Source organism: Schistocerca serialis, chromosome 9 (genome assembly GCF_023864345.2).
Source record: "Schistocerca serialis cubense isolate TAMUIC-IGC-003099 chromosome 9, iqSchSeri2.2, whole genome shotgun sequence".
Taxonomy (NCBI): domain Eukaryota; kingdom Metazoa; phylum Arthropoda; class Insecta; order Orthoptera; family Acrididae; genus Schistocerca; species Schistocerca serialis.
In genome coordinates this window covers 160,467,363-160,483,798 of record NC_064646.1, presented here as the reverse complement: position 1 = coordinate 160,483,798, position 16,436 = coordinate 160,467,363, and the positions used below count along the sequence as shown (strand labels likewise).

The window sequence follows — 16,436 nt, the reverse complement described above, 5'->3', positions numbered from 1 at the left end:
GGCCTCATTTACGCGCAAGTCGCCGGCGTCACCTCACAAGACTTGTACCAGGCGATCAGGTCTACCCGCCGAGAGGTCCCCGTCACACGACGTTCATTCATTCCGTAATAATAATAAACAGAGTCCACGAAGGAATTTTCCGAATGGCACGGAAACCGGTAGATGTGTTGCACATGTGCAAAATAAGCCTGACAGTCACCTGCCATATGGCCAGAACAACCAGAAGCGATGTTCTGGGGTGCCGTTTCTTTTCATAACATGACCCGTTTGGTTGTCACCAGCAGAACCCTTACAGCAAAGTGGTATGTCGAAAATATTCTACGCCGCTTTATGTTGCCCTTCGTGGAAAGCCATCCAGGGCTTACATTTTAGTAAGATAGCGTCCTACCACACACGGTGAGAATTTCTACTGCTTTTATTTTTGCTTGCCAAACTATACCTTGGGCAGAAAGGTCACCAGATCTCTTCCTAGTTAGGAATGCTTGGAGCATTATGGACACGGCTCTCTCGGGATTATGACGATTTAACACACCAATTGGACAGAATGTGGCGCGGTGTCTCCCAGGAGCAAATCCAACAACTCTATCAATCAATAACAAGCCTGCATAAGCGCGAGAGGTGAACCACCGCATTACTGAGCTGCTAAGTTTGTGAAGCTCTCTCGCCAGCCGGTGTGGCCGGGCGGTTCTAGGCGCTTCAGTCTGAAACCGCGCGACCGCTACTGTCGCAGGTTCGAATCCTGCCTCAGGCATGGATGTGTGTGATGTCCTTAGGTTAGCTAGGTTTAAGTAGTTCTAAGTTCTAGGGGACTGATGACCTGAGATGTTAAGTCCCATACTGCTCAGAGCCATTTTGAGCCATTTGAACCATTTGATTTGAAGCTATTTCTCCTGAATAAATCAACCAACTAAACTTCTCTCATTTGTTTATCTATTCATGTACATCTACAGATTTCCGTTCGATTCGGATGATTGCTTCGTGATGTTCCTTTTTTTTTGTCTTTGAGTGTGTTTTCTTCTTAACGTGTTTCTGCGTAATGTTGTACATGACTGGGAAAGACGTGACAACTCTACCACTGTGGTAATAGCCAGAACTCTTTTGTGTTTATCCATATACTCTTTTGATCGTAGTATCCACAACTGCGTATACTCGCGGCACAGTAAGAAAAACTCTCTTTCGCTGAAAAAGCACGGTGAAGCAGCAACACAAGCAACGTCCTATACCTTGCCGAATCGGCCGTCAATCAAAGTTTATGTACAAAACTTCAAACACGGTCACATATTGGCAAATAATTTGACAGGTTAGGTAGTTTGACAAATAGTTTGATCGAACATCTCGATGTTTAGAACATCTCGACAGACGGTAATTTACAGAAATCTTACCAGAGAGACGGGACCGCTCAACCGAATTCTGCTTCTGCTAGCTGTGTTGTCACCACGGTTGTTCTGAAGTTCTCTCCGTGCTCGTGGTCTGCCTGCTAGCTTTCACTCCCACTTCCCGAGCCTTCGCTAATGTCATGCACCAGTTACCCCATTATTTATGCACGCAATAAGCTAATTTAGCAATTTCCCTGTACTTTCTGACAAGAACACGTGCAGTTTATCTGCAAGCCAACGGAAAAAAAATTGTGTTGTAGGTCCTGTAGTGCCTGTGCGCAGTGCGCAAACAAAGCTGAAAAACATTCCACAACACTCGTGTGACAGGAAAAGAAAAACTGTGGGGAGATTAGAGTTTATCACCCCGTCGACGACGCGAACATGGGTCGGGAAGAGAGGGAGGGGGGAGGGGGGAGCCTAGCACAGCCTCGTCTAGTGGCGGGGCTCGTTTTCACCATGCACCGCTGTTATTGCCACCTGAACTTGCACTGTTTTACTGGAAGAATGGTATAAGATTCCCTTGAAAACTGTAGAAGATCTGTATTTATTCATTCAGAGACGACGGGAAGCTATTTTGCACGCCAAAGTATTTCCTACACCATAGTAAATATGGTAGCGGTTGTTGTTGGCGTTTGGTGTATTGTTGTTCACACCTTGCATACAAAATATCATGCAAATTAAGAGAAGGGATAATTAACTGAAACAAATCCGAAAAGCTATTGAATAATGAATAAAATTCTTCAGTTTTCTAGTCTGACACAACTTAGTATTCGAACCTTTCCTTTCCTCTTCTTTTCTACTTCCTTTTCTCTTCTTCTCCTCTTGCTTCCTCTTCCTTTTCTCCGCTGTACCTTTTCATTTCCTATGCTTTTCCTCTTTCTTTCCTCTGCTTCTCCTCTTCCTTTTCGCTTTCTTTCCTCTTCCTTTCTGCAAGTGTCAAAGTTTTTATTTCTTCTGCATCAAATTTGATCTTCCAAATTCCCCTTAGGATTACTTTACCGCTTGCTCAATCTACAGATTGAGTGACGTGGTGGATAGACTACAACCCTGTCTCACTAACTCAACAATCACCACCTTTCTTTCACGTGGTTCGACTTTTACAACTGCAATCCGTTTCCCGTACTAGTTGTAGATAATGTTTCGCTTCCCGTATTTTATCTCTGCTACTTTCAGAATTTCCGAGAGTGTACTCCACCAACATTGTCAATAGTTTTCTCTATCGCTACAGATGCTATAATTACAGAATTTACCTTATTCAGTTGCTTTTATAAAACAAATCGTAGGGTCAGAATCCAAACTGGACGTGGCCTTTTTAATATTTTCCTGCTTCTATAAATAATTCGTGTTAATATTTTGCCACCATCCCTTATGAAACTGATCATTTAGTAATATTCAGACCTTTTAACACTTGCATCCATTGGAACTGGAATTATTTCATTCTTCTTAAAGTCTGGGGTTATGTCACTTGTCTCATATATCTTGCTTACCAGGTGGAATAGGTTTTTCATGTTATGTATCTTCCAAGGATCTCAATAATTCTCGGGGAATGATATCTATTCACATTTCTTTCTTGCCACATCGTTCAGTCGTGTGTCTAATTCTTCTCGCAAAATCATCCGTCCCATCTAACCTTTAATTAGTTCCCCTTCCCTTTGCATTCCATTGTCTTCAAATTCTGGCAGCAGGGGGTCCATACAGTATTAAACATACAAGCCATAACAGTAATAGCACAGTTTACGACTTTGTCAACCCTCTGCCAGGCACTTAACTGTGAACTGCAGAGTAACCATGTAGATGATGAAGGAAGTAAATTATTATCTAACAGGTTGGTTACCGAACGGTTGAGGATGGATGTTTCACAGACAGATAGACCAAGCCAGGAACACGTAGTTCGGGATGAAGCTCTGTTGTAGCCGCTGGCGAGTACAACCTGCCAAATGTGGTCGTATCAGCCGAATCCTGTCTCGTCTTGATGGGAGAATCTATTAACAGAAACAGGATACGTGTAAAGTGCCAATCACGTAAGTTATAACAATCAGTTTTGTCGGTTAAATACTGAATGATAATATCCTTTCATATCTTCATCTACGTCAGTATTTCGCAAAGCAAATTGAGATGATGGCATAGACTACGTCCCATTGTACTAGCTGTCTCGACTAGCTTGCCATTAAGGGGAACAACATGGGAAGTCACTATCTTCGACGTACAGCTGTGCTATAGGGATGCCAGATGACTATAAAATGGTGCTGGTGTGAAATGCGATGTCACCCCAGAGAAACTTCCCTGGTTTATTTTGTTTTGTTTTGCTTTACTTTAGGGCCCAAAAACAGCTGGGGTCATACGCGCAAATCTTCCCTGGTTTTTGGTCCACATGGTGACAGCCAGGCTGGTATCCCATCGCTGTTCGAGGCGTCTTCAGACACGTCTTCGCTGGTCATCGGATCTCATTTCGAAGCGGGACTCATCACTGAAGGCAATTCCACTACAGACAGATCCCAAGCCGAACAAGGTCTGGAGACGCTCCGTACGGCAAAGGAATACCAACATGATTGTTCAGAGACTGGTTTGATCCAGCTCTCCATGCTACTCTATCCCGTGCAAACTTCTTCATTTCCCAGTACCTACTACAACGTACATTCTTCTGAATCTGCTTAATGCATTCATCTCTAGGTCTCCCTCTACGATTTTTACCCTCCACGCTGACGTCCAATATTAAATTGGTGATCCTTTGATGCCTCATAATATTTCCTACCAACCGATCCCTTCTAGTCAAGTTGTGCCATGAATTTCTCTTATCCCCAATTCTATTTAATACCTCCTCATTAGTTATGCGGTCTACCCATCTAATCTTCAGCATTCTTCTGTAGCACCACATTTCCAAAGCTTCTATTCTCTTCTTGTCCAAACTATTTATTGCCCATGTATCACTTCCATACATGGCTACACTCCATACAAACACCTTGAGAAACTACTTCCTGACACTTAAACCTATACCCGATGTTAACAAATTTCTCTTCTTCAGAAACGCTTTCCTTGCCATTGCCAGTCTACATTTTATATCCACTCTACTAAGACAATCATCAGTTATTTTGCTCCCCAAATAGAAAAACTCATTTATTGCTTTAAGTGTCTCATTTCCGAATTTAATTCTCTCAGCATCTCCAGACATAATTCGACTACATTCCATTATCCTTGTTTTCCTTTTGTTGATGTTCATCTTATATCCTCCTTTCAAGACTGTCTATTCCGTTCAGCTGCTTTTCCAGGTCCTTTTCTGTCTCTGACAGAATTACAACGTCATCGGCGAACCTCAAAGTTTTTATTTCTTCTCCATGGATTTTAATACCTACTCCGAATTTTTCTTTTGTATCCTTTACTGCTTGCTAAATATACAGATTAAATAACATTTGGGATAGGCTACAACCCAGTCTCACTCCCTTCCAAATCACTGCTTCCCTTTCATGTTCCTCGACTCTTAGAACTGCCATCTGGTTTCTGTACAAATTGTAATAGCCTTTCGCTCTCTGTATTTTACCCCTGCCATATTCAGAATTTGAAAGAGAGTATTCCAGTCAACATTGTCAAAAGCTTTCTGTAAGTCTACAAATGCTAGAAATGTAGGTTTACATTTATTTAATCTATCTTCTAAGATAAGTCGTAGGGTCAGAATTGCCTCACATGTTCCAACATTTCTACGGAATCCAAACTGAATTTCCCCCAGGTCGGCTTCTACCAGTTTTTTTCATTCGTCTGTAGAAAATTCGCGTTAGTAATTGGCAGCCGTGACTTATTAAACTCATAGTTCGGTAATTTTCACATCTGTCACCATCTGCTATCTTTGTGATTGGAATTATTATATTTTTCTTGAAGTCTGGGGGTATTTCGCCTGTCTCATACATCTTGCTCACCGGATAGTAGAGTTTTGTCAAGGCTGGCTCGCCCAAGGCTGTCAGTAGTTCTAATGGAATGTTGTTTACTCCCGGCGCCTTGTTTCGACTCAAGCTTTCAGTGCTCTGTCAAACTCTTCTCGCAGTATCACATCTCCCATTTCATCTTCATCTACATCTTCATCTATTTCCATAATACTCCTCGAGTAAATCGCCCTTGTATAGACCCTCTATATACTACTCCTGCTAAAGTCGCAGGCTGTGTGTGATGTCCTTAGGTTAGTTAGGTTTAATTAGTTGTAACTCTAGGGGACTGATGATCTCAGCTGTTAATTCCATAGTGCTTAGAGCCATTTGAACCATTTTTTATGCTCTTTCCACCTTTATGCTTTCCTTTCTTTGTTTAGAACTGGGTTTCCATCTCAGATCTTGAAATTCATACAAGTGGTACTCTTTTCTCCAAAAGTCTCTTTAATTTTCCTGTAGGCAGTATCTATGTTACCCCTAGTGAGATAAGCCTCTACATCCTTACATTTGTCCTCTAGCCATCCCTGCTTAGCCATTTTGCGCTTCCTGTTGATCTCATTTTTGAGACGTTTGTATTCCTTTTTGCCTACTTCATTTACTGTATTTCTATATTTTCTCCTTCCACAAACAAATTGAAAATATCTTCTGTTACCCAAGGATTTCTACAAGCCCTCGTCTTTTTACCTACTTGATCTTCTGCTGCCTTCACTATTTCTTTCCTCAAAGTTACCCATTCTACTTTTACTGTATTTCTTTCCTCCATTCCCGTCAATCGTTCCCCAATGCTCTCCCTGAAACTCTCTACATCCTCTGGTTCTGTCAGTTTATCCATGTTCCACCTCCTTAAATTCCCACTTATTTGCAATTTCTTCAGTTTTGATCTACAGTTCCTAACCAATAGATTGTTGTCAGCGTCCAGATCTGCCCCTGGAAATGTTTCACAATTTAAAACCTGGTTCTTAAATCTCTGTCTTACCATTACATAATCCATCGGAAACCTTCCAGTATCTCCAGGCCATCTGTAAAACCTTCTTTCATGATTCTTGAACAAAGTGTTAGCTTTGATTAAGTTATGCTCTGTGCAAATTTCTACCAGGCGCCTTCCTCCTTCCTCTTTCATTTCTCCCCCCCCCCCCCCTCCCCCCTAATCAATATTCAGCTATTACGTTTCCTTCTCTCATTTTTCCCACTATCCAATTCCAGTCACCCATTTTCGTCTCCCTTCACTACTTGAATAATTTATTTTATCTCATCATACATTTCATCAATCTCTTCGTCATCTGCAGAGCTAGTTGGCATATAAACTTGTAATATTGTGGTAGGCGGGGGCTTCGTGTCTATCTTGGCCACAATAATGCGTTCACTATGCTGTTTGTATTAGCTTACCCGCACTCCTATTGTATTTATTCATTATTAAACCTACCCATGTTTGATTTTGTATTTATAACCCTGTATTCACCTGACCTGAAGTCTTGTTCCTCCTGCCAGTGAACTTCACTAATTCCCACTATATCTAACTTGTAAGACGTATGCTTTGCCGGCGATGGGCGAGGCATGACAGAATCTCTGACCAGAGAGTAGTTTATCGTTAGTTGTTGCTTGTGGCTAGTCTGCGCTTATCTGCGCGAGTCGACAGTAGTCTGCGTGAGTCGGCGGGAGTCGGCATGCGTCGGCTGTGTGCTCTGCTCGCTACCCTGGTCCGGATTCTGGAGGATAAGTATTGTTTTAGAAGGTAAAGAAGCAGCATTGCGCATATTTAATAATGCATGTTAATTGTAATTTAATTTGTTCCAAAAAAATGCCCCAATAATAACTTTTATAATATAAAGTAACTCATTTAAAGAAAAGCACTCACTTCAATTTAAAGAATATTGCGAACGCATGACCATTCCTTCCAAGAATCAAAAAAAATATATATATGCCAGCATTGCACAACGCTGTGTCCAAAAATGTCTAATTAAGAGCAGATATAATTGCAGTTTTTATTGAGGTAAGAATTTTTGCTTTTTTTATTCAGAATACAGGACCGAAGGGCAGCGCTGCTGTCCTCGCAAAATTCATTAGGTTACTAAACTTTTTTATTATTTTTTTGTTTAGGAATTTTTCTGTTTCGAACTTGACATTGAATGAGAAAAAAATTTTGTGGTGACATTAAATGTGAATGCATTTTGCACACAGACAATAAATGGGAGCCAATTTTGTTCAGAGGGTACAATATTTAAAATTCATTTAATTATTATTGTGTGGAGAGGTTACACTTGGTTCATAATTGTAAATACAAACAATTCTTTGGGGAGGTTACGTTTAGCTCATTTTCATTTTTTATTTCAATTTTTTGTGGGGAGGTTATACTTGGCGACATCCGGCCAGGATCGTATTTCCTTGTGAATCTTCTGATAAGTAGTCATATATCTGCTCTTATTTACTTAAATGTAGTTTGCATCTGGCGCAACGCATTTACTAATTTGTCAGTTTTTCTTTCACAGATCATCGGCAATTTGTTGCTCTTGTTGTATTTGTGTTTCTTGCATTTTGCATTGTCTTTGTTTGGTTTGTGAATAATTTTGATTTATGAAAAATACCGCGAAAAACTGTTAACAGTACATCGCGATGTGCAATGAATGAAATAGCCGACTCTAATAATTTGACCGATAATACTTGCGACACTCAGTGTAATGATGACAATCCTCCATTTACAGACAATCAGTGCGTACCGACCACTAATTTTGATTTTTATCCTAGTGATGAGCAAACAAATTCCATTGTGTCGTCTGTTAATTGATGAAGCGGGACGTTCTGTTACAATGAACGGTGCCCAGTTCGACACGCCCGATTTGCAAAATTTACGTAGCCAACAGATAATTGTTTCCAACGAAAATGAACAGTATACTAAAAGTAGGACAGATTTATTTGATTCCGAGGTAGTGACTAACAGTGCACATCCGATTAGCAAACATTTTCAAGACTCACAGAATATCCAAATGTATACACAAAACGTGACAATTGCAGATACACCATACAGCACAGAGAATAGAGTAGGTAACATTGGCTTGGATCAAATTATGGCACTATTGCTACAACAATTTGACGAAAATTTCAAACAACTTAATGAAAGTCTTAAACAGTCGAAAAAAGAACAAGACAACAATCACAAACAAAATAGTGAAAACTTCAAACAACTTAGTGAACAGAACAAACAACTTAATGAAAAACAAGACAACCTCAATGAGAATTTTAAACAACTTAATGAAAAACAAGACAACCTTAATGAAAATTTTAAACAACTTAATGAAAAACATGACAACTTTAATGAAAAATTAGACAACAATTCCAGACAGCTTAGTGAACAGATTACAGCCGTTTCCGCGCAATGTCATGGTACCAAAGAACAGTTACGTGAGGAAATTGAGGCTTGTGCTAGGAAAAGTAGTGAAGAAATTAGATCTGTTGCTCAAGAGTTAAGGGATATGCAAACAGCTACAACAGAATCACTTGGAGACGAAATTAGTGCAGTCGCTAAACAATGCTCTGAAAACACAACACAGTTACGCGATGCGTTTAAATTAATGTCAGCAGAACTTTCACGCACACTGGATGCAAAAGTAGACGCGAAATTTGACCAACAGAACAGTCAAATTGACGAACGTTTTAATCATCACCTACAAAACAGTGAAACGCGTTTCCGTAAATTTATACAGGAACAGAATAAAGTAAAGCGACAAGTCATGGAAACAATTACCGCACAGAGACAGGAAGATAAACGTAAATTGTTTACGAAAGCAAAAACATACGTAGACAACAATATTGCTACAGTTTCAGACGAAATTAACACTATCAAAATGTTGAACACCGAATTGCATGATGAAATTTCCGATCTTAAATCAAAAACAGATACACACACAGTAAACTTTCAGACAGTGACCGACAGACTTGAACAATTAAAACTAATACAGGATACCGATGTCACCCAAGCAGACGTTAAAAAATTGAACGAAACCACACGTAAAATACAAAAACAAATTAATGCTTGTGACACTAAAAACGATGATCAGGTGAAAATACTAACAATGTAATGTACAAGGTCAACCAAGCTTTAATGTTTCGCCGCTTGCACGTATAGCGTCAGCTCCACCAAATAGCAACGAACCGCAACAAGGAAATCACTACGTACAAAAAAACACACCATTTCAATTCCTATCGCAATGCACCGTATAGGAATGACTATCACGACAGACGTAAAAACAATGAGCATAATTACCAACATACGTTTAATAACAGTCGGTCCTACCAGCAGCAAAATGATCAGCAACAACATATTCTGATGAATGAACCAGACAGTAGGTATCATCCAGAGCGTAATACGTCTGGAAGAAATAGTAGAACAGTTCAAATAGTTGAAATGCCACAGAATCGTCCTGACAATAATAATACGTCAGATAGAATTTGACTAGATACTGTACAGGTCGCATCTTTCAGTAACACAAACACTACTTTAGACACGCAGAATGTTGTTCACGAAAATGTAATTACTTTTGACGATATCAGAGATACTCTTTTGCAGGAAAGACCAGTTGTTCAGAAATCCATTTCACATCCTGTCATCGAAATTAAAATTGGTTCATCGAAATTTTCAGCAGTAATCGATTCCGGATCACCTATGTCAGTAATAAATGAAGAAACTTTTAACGAGTGTAACAAAGAGAATACCTATCCCACATTACCATTAGGCAAAACGAAAGTGAAAGGAGCAGTATCGAGTAAAGGAGTAGACGTTAAATTACAGACACATTTATCATTTTGTATTGCAGGTCACACATTTCACTCAAATTTTTGGATTGTTCCGTTATTGACAACAGACGTTATTTTAGGTACGAATTTTCTGGTACAACACGACGCAATTATTGACTTTCAAAATTCATTCACGTAACATAGACTGTAATTCCACATTGTTCACAGATACGTACGTACACAACTATAATACTCCAGGCGAAGCCGACTATGACGTTATACAGACGATTTCTGATAAAGTTAAACAGAGCAGTGCAAATACAGACGACGAACGCACGCAACTACACAAAATTCTTTTACAGCAAACTCCGGTTTTATGTATGAATTTCAAGTTAAACAGCACGACGCATTTAAAGCCAAGCATTATTCCATTCCATATATTCATAGAGAACAAGTTAAGAAAGAATTGCAAGCTATGCTTGACCAAGGAATTATTGAACCGGCAGTTAGTCCGTACATAAACCCGCTCCATATTGTTAAGAAAAATGATGGCTCACTTCGCCTCGTACTTGATTCGCGTCACATCAACGACATTATCATTAATGAAACAGATCGCCCACAGACACTAGAAGAACTTCTACAGAAATTTCATGGTACTGCTATTTATTCCACATTAGATTTGAAATCGGGATTTTGGCAAATTCAGCTCCATCCGAACTGCAGAAAGTACACAGCATTTCTCTGTTTTGGTGAATGTTATCAATTTTGTAAATTACCCTGCGGTTTAACAATTTCTTCAGCAGCTTTTATTCGCGGTTTGAATACAATACTTCCGACAGAACTTAAAGACAGAATCACAACGTACGTAGACGACATTGTTATTGCAGAAGCTAACTGGTCTCAACACAATATGATTCTTGAACGACTGTTGCAAACTTTTCGTGCACAAGGACTCACAGTTAATCTCAGTAAATCGCACTTTGGTAAAACTTCTATTAAATTTCTTGGACATGTAATTTCAGCAGAGGGCATTACGCCTGACCCGAAAAACTTCAAGCTTTACATGACATTTCTGTTCCTACTACGAAGAAACAACTACGCAGTTTTTTGGGTTTAATTAACTTTTTTCGTAAATTTATTCATTACTCTGCTTTAGACACCCCTAGATTATGTCAACTGACAGGTAAAAACACTATTTGGTCCTGGGATAGGCAAACACATTCTGAATTGGTGAACCTGAAAGAAGCCTTGTTGAATGCACCACTTTTATCGCATCCAGATCTTACCAGAAATTTTTCCATTGCCACCGACAGTTCTAACACCGCTTTAGGCGTACAAATTTTTCAGGAAATTGAAGAAGATGGTTGTACAGTAATTAAAAACATCGCTTTTGCAAGTCGCATTCTGTAACCTGCTGAACGTAATTATTCTGTTACAGAACTTGAAACATAATGTGTTGTATGGGCTTTTACGAGATTTAGGCATTTTCTATATGGAAGACACACTACCGTTTACACAGATCATAGAGCGATACAGTTTTTACTTTCGGCTAAATTTACACACGACAGATTAAGTAGATGGAAACTTTATTTGCAGGAATTTAAGTTTACAATTGTTCACATTCCCGGTACACAAAATATTGTAGCAGATGCACTATCTCGTTCTCTTAACAACAATCAGCAAGACATCGCAACCAACTTCTGCAAAGCAAATTTCAGCGTCATGTACATTCAACAAGTTGCATTTGAAAATTTCATTTCGTCGTCATTACAAGACATAGTACAAGAGCAGAGTAAAGACAACGTGTGGAAAGAAATTAAACACCTTTGGCAAGATAGGAATAATGTTACCATTAGAAACCATTACACTGTACGCAATGACATTCTGTTTCGCCGCTCTCATCCTGACAGCAATAATTGGTTATTATGCATTCCTGACGAACTTGTTAACAAATTAATCTGATATACTCATTTAAGTTACGCACATTACGGAGCCAGAAAATATTTTCTTATACTGAGACAGAACTGTTATTTTACCAACATGGAGAAACGTATACGACGAGTTTTAGCGTCATGTAAAATCTGCCAGAAAGCTAAATCAGACACGACTTCACATAATCCTCCATTACATCCCATTGTACCTGTTAAATTGAGACATGTGGCCGCTGTAGACATTTTTGGTCCGATTCCCAGAACTAATAGAGGTTTTTGCTACATCTTTGTCGCTGTTGAACTCACTTCAAAATTTGTTACCTTCACTCCGTTACGCAAAGCTACTGCTAAAAATGTTTCGAAAGCATTTGTAAAACATTTTCTATTTCATGTAGGGCATGTGTTGAAAGTAATTTCCGACAATGGATCACAGTTTCGATCTGCTATATGGACATGTATGTTACGAGCTAGAAACATTTCTCCAATCTATATATCAAGATACCATGCTTCTTCGAACCCTTGTGAGTCTCATTCCAGGATGTAATTAATACCATACCAAATGAATCTATTATGCTATCTCCGTCTGTTATACTGAAAAATGTCGAACCACCTAACAAAATTAAAGAATTAGTAACCTTTCCTACATCTCGTCGACTACGACACCATGAAATAATTGACATTGCGCTGAACAACATCAAACGCGCCGCAGAGCGCCGGAGAAGACAGCAAAAACAGGTTTGTACACACCGTGACTTTCACATTGGACAGAAGATATTAGTACGTACACACTATTTATTGAACAGAGGAAAGAGTAGATGCAGTAAATTTGAACTTCTATACGCAGGTCCATATCGGATTCGCAGCATTCCTCAGCCCAATGTAGTACACGTCGAAACTTTGAGAACCAGAAAAACCAAAGGGAACCACCACATCTCGAACATCAAACATTTTATTGAATGAACATACTTTATGATTTATCACACTGTAATGCCATTTCCTAATTTTTTTATGACCACTTATGCAATTATATTCACATGAACACTTACTGATGATTATCGTATTTTTTCTTGGCAAGTGCGTGGCAAGGTAAGGTTAGCAGGTCGCTCTTCTTGTCGACACACATCAGTCCGTGCATATTTTTCTAGATGAATTTACACATTTTTTGACCACTTATGCAATTATATTTATGTGACTACTTACTGATGATTGTCGTATATTTTCTTGGCAAGTGCCCGGCAAGGTAAGGTTAGCAGGTTACTACTCTTGTCGTTACACATCAGACCGTGCATATTTTCCATTTTTCATGTATGTATGATTGTTTTTCTGTTTTGTTTGTACGCACTATGAAGTATTTAAGATATAACAAACACCAGTTGACTTTAACATTTTTGCCTTACGATATCTCAACATCGTGACTACTTAATTTTTTTTTTTTTTTTGCTGCTACATTGTGATACACTGTGTACATTTTTGCCTCTGAAAACTGTCTATGTTTTTGACATATTACCTTTTATGTCATGCTATGCTGTATGCTCAATTATGTTACTATAACCCAGTTTTTATTTAATGGGTATATGAATTATATGCAAGACATTAATCTTTGTTCATCATTTTCAGAAAGAAATAACGTGTAAACGAAATAAATTAAACAGAAATGGGAATTTCACCTTCGGAATGAACGAAAGAAGATGCAATACCTCGTGACGAAGAGTAAATGGATCAGAATTAACAAGCATTAACAAGAATATACTATACACATCGTAGAATAGCAGTCTTAACTAATTTTTTCTTTCAGAATACGAGGCGATTGATGCAGGCTGTCAGACAGAACTACACATCTTAGTTTTAGTGATGAAATATGCTAGAAATAAGGAATAGTTGTATAATGAATAATGAAGTGACTTTTTTGCAAATGATAATGAATGGTGATGAATAATGATGAAGAATATGCTACTATGGATAATGAAGTTTTTCTTTACAGGTGATGATAATAATGGAGTTCTGATAATTTGGATAATGAAGCTTTTCCTTTACAGATGAGGATAATGTTGAAGTTTATGTATTTATGCTATGTAGTTATTTAGGTATTTGTTGCAGTTCGTTTTGACAGTATGTCTTATATCACATAGTGTGACAGCTGAAGGTTTTGGAAAGGACAGCTAGGGAACACATATATTTTTTATACACATTTCACTAACTCTTAATTCGAAGTTCACCACTTTTCAGCATAATATGCGTTTCTTCTTTGAGTTTAATAATCCATTTTTGTATATTTTGCAGGAGAAATTATTCATGAAATTAATGTGCTATAAGCAGTTGTTCATTAAACCTATGTCATTTATGAATGTGATCACATATACTCTACTTGTTTCATAACCTTGCTACAGCTGACTCATGACGAATGACGTTATACATCTTCATTTGCAGCAATAACTCAAAAGCAAATATTGTTATGCCCCAGTAATTTATTATCGATCCCAATGCAATGCATTGCTAGCACAAAAAAAATGTATTACCAGTCCCAAATAATGCTACAAGTTTAAAAGAGTTCTAAGTAATACTGATCAGCTCTGAATAGTATGTCACTTGAATAATGAATTCTGAGTAATACTGAATGATACTTTGTAATAATGCATAAATACTATGCGCATAATTTCTGTAAATAATATTTTTGTTATACTCTAGAAATGCTATGCCAATAATTAACTCATTTTGAATAATCACTTCTGAATAATGCATAAACAAAAAATGCTTTGTAACTGGCCAATGAATGCCACTGATTACTGTAGCTCTTGCTTTGAAAGATCACTTCTGAATAATGCATAAAAAATACTTTGTAGCTGGCCAATGAATGCTACTGATTACTGTAATAAGATGACCTATGATGCCAATGATTACTATAATTAGATGAATTATGTATAAATGCTATGCCAATAATTAACTCATTTAGAATGATCACTTCTGAATAATGCATAAAAAATGCTTTGTAACTGGCCAATGAATGCCACTGATTACTGTAATGAGATGACCTATGATGCCAATGATTACTATAATTAGATGAATTGTGTATAAATGCTATGCCAATAATTAACTCATTTTGAATGATGACTTCTGAATAATGCATAAAACAATGCTTTGTATCTGGCCAATGAGAGCCAATAATTATTATATTCAGATAATTTATGAACATTATTCTGTAATACTACATACATGGAACAGAAATGTTCAGTAACTGGGCGATGAGTGCCACCAATTACTCAAATCAGTTGTTAGACTAGTATAATTCTCAATGAAGACTAGTATGTGACTTAATGTCCTTCACCTTCTGACCTAATTACCAGAAATTACTGCAATATCGGTTTGTCCTGTCTATCCTCATGATCATGGAGCACTATATTTGGTTTTAGCACTAATTCTACGTTGGTGTACTTTACAAGAACGTGGTGTTGACACGACATGCTGTCCACCACCTTGAGCGATGGAGATGCTGTTAAGGTCCCACTATTTGGTGTACCTAGTGTACTACCAAAATGATAGCATGGAATATTATTACGACATTTCAGTGTCTTGGCTATACTGATTAATACTTCAAGGAAAAAAACTTCAGATTGTCTCATTTGGTGTTGTGCTTCTATAGAAAGATATGGACTTTCAGTGCAGCTGCGTGCAACCTAAAGTGCTACAACCATGACGCAATCCTTCCCATTCCTTTCCTAGTTCTTGTAAAATGGTAAACATTTATACAATGCGTTTAAATTCTTATAAAATGATAAAGACATATACAGTGCGTGTGCACTTCATTTCATTTGTTAACAAGATCAGTTGTCTTAAAAATGCTAAAGACTTATACAGTGCGTGTGCACTTTATTTCACTCGATGATATGTTATGTAAAAATGCTATGTTATGTAAAAATGCTAAAGACATATACAGTGTGTGTGCACTTTATTTTACTCCATGATATGTAAAAATGATAAACACTTATACAGTGTGTGTGCACTTTATTTCACTCCTTGATATGTTTATTTGTTGTAAAAATGCTAAAGAGTTTTACCGTGCATGTGCACTTTTGCCATTTGTTAATATGTTTTGTACTCATTGTGTACACATTTTGTCATTACCTGATATGTTCTGTACTCAGTGCATGTGCACTATATTTTATTTCATGTTGTGCTCCTATGTATAGGTATATATTCTGTGATTGTAAAGTTAGTTCATTAAGAAAAATTTGTTGCTCATCGCAAGTCCAATTGACTCACCATCGCTGCCAAATTTTTGCCCCCCCAGTGGAGGGTTATGTAAGACGTATGCTTTGCCGGCGATGAGCGAGGCATGACAGAATCTCTGACCAGAGAGTAGTTTATCGTTAGTTGTTGCTTGTGGCTAGTCTGCGCTTGTCTGCGCGTGTCGACAGTAGTCTGCGTGAGTCGGCGGGAGTCGGCATGTGTCGGCTTTGTGCTCTGCTCACGACTCTGCTCAGGATGAGTAT

General features: G+C 38.2%; 1 protein-coding gene across 2 annotated transcripts in view; it reads right to left on the bottom strand.

Annotated features, from left to right (window-relative positions):
• Positions 1–1,666, bottom strand: part of LOC126418672 (UDP-glycosyltransferase UGT5-like) — a 114,431-nt gene extending 112,765 nt beyond the window's left edge. Inside the window, exon 1 of one of the 2 annotated variants that reach the window (XM_050085557.1) lies at positions 1,383–1,666. The gene's annotated coding sequence lies outside the window, so the exon portion shown is untranslated. The remainder of the gene's footprint in view (positions 1–1,382) is intronic. The other variant, XM_050085558.1, reaches the window with a different exon arrangement.
• Positions 1,667–16,436: the final 14,770 nt, after the last annotated feature.